Consider the following 6,000-nt stretch of genomic DNA (forward strand, 5'->3'; position numbering starts at 1 on the left):
ATGAGAGCTGTATTTCAGGACCCTGAACAATATCCTCTGCGCTCTGAGATGGTCATTATGATGGTCAAGCATGGCCTGTGTTATGTGGTCGACATTGGTCGCGCCCTGCTAGGTACACTCCCCATCCCTCCTCAGCTCTGCTCTGTTTCAGGGGTGGGGCCCCTGTAAACTACATTTCCCAGGCTCCCTTGCATCTAGCTAGGCTCAGCCAATAGGAGGCCTGAGGAGAGGTTGGGGTGGGGAGCGGGGAGTAGAGAGTGGGAAGAAGCCAGAGTATTTCTCCCTCTCTCTCCACTTTGGGTATCTCTGTGCTCTGTCTCTGTGGTCTCAGCCCCACTGGGATGGGAGTCCCCGCTGTGGTTCAGCTCCTACCAGGTGGTGGTGGCAGGTTCTGGACTCTGGTAACTGCTTCCTCCCTTCAGCTACATCAGCTCTGGGGAAGATGGTGGCTTGCTACTCACTGTAGAGTCCATTCATCTTCTCCTTTTACTCTTAAAGCTTAACTAACATCTCTGTGGATTTAGCTCTGTGGCTAAGTCCTCGCCTGAGATTTTGCGATTGAACTACCTGGCATGAGCTTTGTTTTTCTGACTGGACCCTGGCCAATACGTTCTATGCTGTGGTCACAACCACAGCTGTGGTCAGTAGCAATCTGTGTCCTGATCACACTGTGGTCAGCATCCTACTGAAGTGGGCTCCGTGCTGCCCTCAGCACCCTGGTTCTACTGGGGTCAGCAGCGTGGTCAGTATTGTGGTCTCCGTGGGCCATTCCTGGATGTATTATGGTCAGTGTGATGGTCAGTCTCCTGGCTCTAATGTGCTCAGATTCATGATCACTGTCCTGTCATCTGTGGTCATTGTTCTGAGCTTGGTTTGGACAGTAACCTGGCCGTGCTATGGTCAAAATTATGATTAGGTCACACTGTGATCAGGGTCATACTCAGTGTCTCGGTTGTACTGTTGTCAGCTTCTAGGTCAGCACCATCATCAATGCTATGATGAGCACAGTGTCTCCCTTCCTCCGTGGTCACTGTAGTGATCAGAACTGAAGAGAGCTCAGCCTCCCAAGGACCTCGTGCAGCAAATCTGATGGACCGGGTGGCTCGGGCCAGCACTGGGCAAAGCCTGCTCTCCACAATGTATGGAGGCAGGGCAGAGGAGCACTGGGTCCCTGCCAACTCTCACCAGCTCACCATTGGCTTTTCCTAATTGGTGCTTGTGCAGCCATTGGCTTTAGGCCCCTGTGATCCCTTCCTGGATCTAGCCAGAGGAAGAAACATCCAGGCCTTTGTTTTCCCGTATTCTGCATGGAGCCCAACACAGAGATGACCAAAAGGAGTTTAATGAGTGCCATTATGCCACGCATGTCTACACATGCCTTTGCTCTTGCAGATCCCTCTATATCATTCAGAAGCCTTTTGGTAGCAAGTGGCAGAAAGGCAATTAGAACTGTCTTAACAACAACAACAACAACAACAAAAGAATATCAGCTCACATAACTGGAAAAAAAATCCAAGGGTAATTGAATTCAGGAATGGCTGGATCCAGGGGTCCTGTTATATCATCAGGATTCTCTTTCTCTGTTTCTCATCTCCAAAGCATTACGCTGGGCTATTCATTGTGCATCTTTCCTTTCCCGTCAAGTCCACATTGGCAACTGAGAGTCAGTCCTGCTGGGGACCCTTGGGAGAAAGGGTAGAACCTGCTCCTCACAGTTGGCCCACCCGAGGCGGAGGGAGGTGGCTATTTGTTCTCCGGGTCCTGCATGTCACTGGGGGAGGGCCATTCCCGGGGATGCCCACTCTTTGGCATTTCTGGCCTGGCCAGTTGGTGAACTGAGATAATCCTGAGGCTGGAAGAAGTGTGAATGGGAACATCTCAGGGCCAAGGGGATATGGGCCAAGGCGCTGACATCATCTGCTTTTGTCCCATTTTTCCGATGGAGAAATTGAGGTTCAGAGAGCTTACGACACTGGACAAAGGCCACAGACAGGATGTACAGTAGAGCTACGAGCGCAATTTGGTTCATGTCTGACTCCAGACATGAGGCTCTTTATGCTGTGGTTGCAGAGGAGTACCTGGGCCAGACCCTGTGGTGTTCACATCGAGAAGGCCCGGCCCCACCCAGGTGAGCCAAGCCTCACCTCTACTCTTCTCAAGCCCATGCATCTTCTCGGGGATCGTGCCAGTGCCCTCCAGGTCCCGGACTCCCAATCCTGCACCTCCAAGTGTTCACACAGAGTGGAGCTCAGCCCTCCTTCCATGTCCCAGATGAGGTTTCTGAGCTCAGCTCTCAATCCTGAGGCCTCCCCACAGACCATCTCCATTGTTGAGCTGCATTCTTTCCTTCTCTTGGCCGTTTCTCACTGTGGAACTGCTGCCACCACTGGGACTCCCTCCCTTCCAGGCTTCACACACACACACACACACATGCACACACATACATACACATTGAATGACCCAGCTGTGGGGACAGGAATTTGTCTGGCCTTGAGCAAAATGACACACACCCACACACAACATGGGCACACAGTCACCCAGGTACACCATACCAGGTTCTGGCACAACATCGGGCCCAGACAGAATGGTGTTACTCAGAACCAGCACACAAAACCACATGCAACATGTAGCCAGATACACACAACCCAGGCTCAAGGGCTCACAGAAACACAGATGGTTGAAAGACGTAAGAGGTGAACCAGCCATAATCCCCCAAGAACTGGCACGCGTGAATACATTTGACCTCACACACGCAGAGACTCCCAACACAAAAAAATACACAAACCCCGCAATTCAGGCACACAGCTCACACACACAGACCCCCAGTATGGGCATATAGTTCAATGTCAGCACTGCCATAAATCCACAATTTAGTGGCATAAAGATGAACATAACGCAAACACACAGTTCCACGCGGACATTTGTAAACCAGCACATAGTTCCTATAGGAACGGATCACAAACCTACAAGACAGTCACCCAAAAGAGGCAAGCAGTTCATACACAAGCACACATGGACACGAAAAGGGGCTCAGGGTTTGTACAAGAAACCCTCAGAGACCTACAGTTCAGACCCAGTCACACACACAGTTGCACAGTACAGGCGCACAGTTCTCACACACACACAGAGACCCACAGGGACCCACAGCACGACACAGACACCCTCTGACACGCAAAGCCCAGGCCTGGGCAGCGTGGGAATGAGGTTGTGGGAAGGGGGAGGTGGACAGGATGACTAAGGAGGCCTCTCTGGGGGGAAGAGGGGGCAGGGGGCGGGGGGAGGAGGGCGGGTGGGCCTGCATCCAGCACATGTGGTTCCCATTACCGGCCTGGGAATTGAGGGATGAGTTGGCGGGACAAGGAGACCCAGCATCGCTTCCAGTCCTGCCAAGCCAGGAAGGAGTAAGGCCCTAATCGAGGTTACAGGCCCAGAACTTGGCTCAGAATCACAGCAGCTCCTACCAAGCAGGGTCTACCCTGAGCCAGACCTGGCTGGGGCTCACTTCAACCCCTGCAGCAGCCCCGGAAGGGTTTCATAGGAGAGGAAAGTGAGGGGCTCAGAGAGGTTAAGCCACTCGCCTGAGGTCACACAGCTAGGAAGTGGTGGAGCTGGGATTGGAGTTCAGGTCTCTGCAGCACTGGCTCCTGCCTGAAAGTAGACGCAAGACTCCTCCATTCATCCACAAGTAGAGACAAGGCAATCGCTCCAGGCCCAGCCTGCCCTGGATCTGTGGCTATGAACAAGAAAGCCTTTGCCCTCAAGTAATTGAGAGTTCAGTGCATGCACAGATGGGCAGAGTTCTCGGAGCATGTTTGGAGAGCCCTGATCTAGCCTGGGGGTAGGGCAGGTCGGAGCCAAAAAGCTGAGTAAGAGTTGGCAGGGCTCAGCTGGCAGAGAGAAGAGCAGATGCAAAGGCCCTGAGGCTGCAGAGTACAGGAGGCTAGCTAGCTCTTCTGTTGAGGGCTGGTGACAAGTGAGGCCAGAGCTGCCAGACAGAAATACTTGGGGCCTGACAGGGAGTCCTGGAAGCTTGGAAGAGTGGTGAGTGGGAAGGGATATGGTGTAGTTTGGCCAACTAGTGTGAAGACTGTACCCAGGACAGCTGAAGATGTGTCTTCCCCATAACCCTGAATTTCCACTCATATTTATTCATACACCCCAGAGACGTTTATCCATGTGCACAAAGGCCCATGCCAGGATGTGTGAATGGAACAAAATGGAAAACACCTAAAAGTTCATGAGTACAACAGATAACTATGCTGAGGTAAGCACTTAAAAAGACACGACTAGAAATACTTGTGTCTGCATGGAGAGGACGCAGAAGTCTCTGGCTGGGCTAGCAAAGCAAGTTACAAAAGAACATGTTCAATATTGTACCAGTTAGAGATAGTTTTAAAACGTGCCAAAGTCTGTGCATCATCCATGGATACAGCCCCCCTGGATGCAGTAAACATGGAGAAATACTCCGAGGACAGAAGTTGCCACACTCCAGGGAAGAGAGCAATCGGGAATCGTGTGTAATGGGATGGACTCTCAGTTTGGGGAAAATGGCAAAGCCCCTAGAGATGGACGGTGGTCGTGGTTGTGCAACAGTGTGAACGAACTCAATGCCACCAAACCCAACACTTAAAAATGGCTAACTGGGGTGGGGGTGGGGATGGGGGTGGCGTCTGGGTGGCTCAGTTGGTTAAGCATCTGCTTTCAACTCAGATTGTGATCTCAGGGTCCTGGGATCGAGCCCCACATTGGGCTCCCTGCTCTCCTTCTTCCTCTGCCCCTTCACCCACTTGTGCTCTCTCTCAAATAAAAAAATAAAAATCTTTTAAAAAATGGCTAACTGATAAATTTTATGCGAGGTATGTTTTATCACAATTTTAAATTTAAAAATTTTTTTTAAAGATTTATTTATTTATTCATGAGAGACACAGACTGAGAGAGAGGCAGAGATTCAGGCAGAGGGAGAAGCAGGCTCCTCACAGGGAGCCTAATGCAAGACCCGATCCCGGATCCCAGGATCACAACCCGAGCCGAAGGCAGGCGCCCAACCACTGAGCCACCCAGGTGTCCCAAATTTTTTTTTAAATTTATACTCATTTACCGATAGCAGGGAAAGGAAAGACAAACAATAGCAGAAATGTGTACAGGGGCATCAAATGTGTGTACAACATTTTATTATTTTACTTTATTTTATTTTATTTTATTTACATTTTATTTTTTAGGCTGGGCGGTGGGCACGTGTTTATTATAAAGTTCTCACTATATGTATTTTTTCTTTCTTTTTTTTGAGAGAGAGCACATGTGCATGTGCAAGTACACACACACATACAAACACAGGCAGCAGGGGGAGGGGCAGAGGGAGAGAAAAAGAGAAAATCTTAAGCAGGCTCCATGCCCAGTGCAGAGCCCAATGCAGGGCTCGATCTCACCACCCTGAGATCATGACCTGAGCTGAAATCAAGAGAGATACTTAGCCAACTGAGCCACCCAGGCACCTCACACACACTACGTGTATTTTCTTATAATAGCAACACTTTTATAGCATTTCCCACATGGCAGATATTGTTCTAAGTGACCTATTTTAAGTAATTTAGCCCTCACACAACATGATGCTTAGGTGCATTATTCACCACACCATCACAGCCGTGGAGACTGTGGCTCACAGCAGTGAAAGTCACACTTGCCCTAGTGGAGGAGCAGAAGCTGGACCAGATGGTTTGGCTCTAACCATGCTACCACAGGGCCTCCACACACTTTCCACATTTCATTCATCGGCTTTGTAACTCCAGAAACATATCCAAGAAGAGGTGGTGTCTTGGAGGGGCCATGGGAAGGGACATGAGGAACCTTCTGGGGTGCTGGAAGCTGTCTACATCTCACTTAAGGCATGTAGGCATTTGTCACAACTCAACACTCAAACAGAACACTCAAGGTCCGTGCATTTTATCCTATATGGCATGTCTCCGTGCACACAAATTAGTAAAGAGAAATGTACCCGATTCA

The sequence above is a fragment of the Vulpes lagopus genome, chromosome 7, assembly GCF_018345385.1.
Source record: "Vulpes lagopus strain Blue_001 chromosome 7, ASM1834538v1, whole genome shotgun sequence".
In the NCBI taxonomy this organism is placed as follows: domain Eukaryota; kingdom Metazoa; phylum Chordata; class Mammalia; order Carnivora; family Canidae; genus Vulpes; species Vulpes lagopus.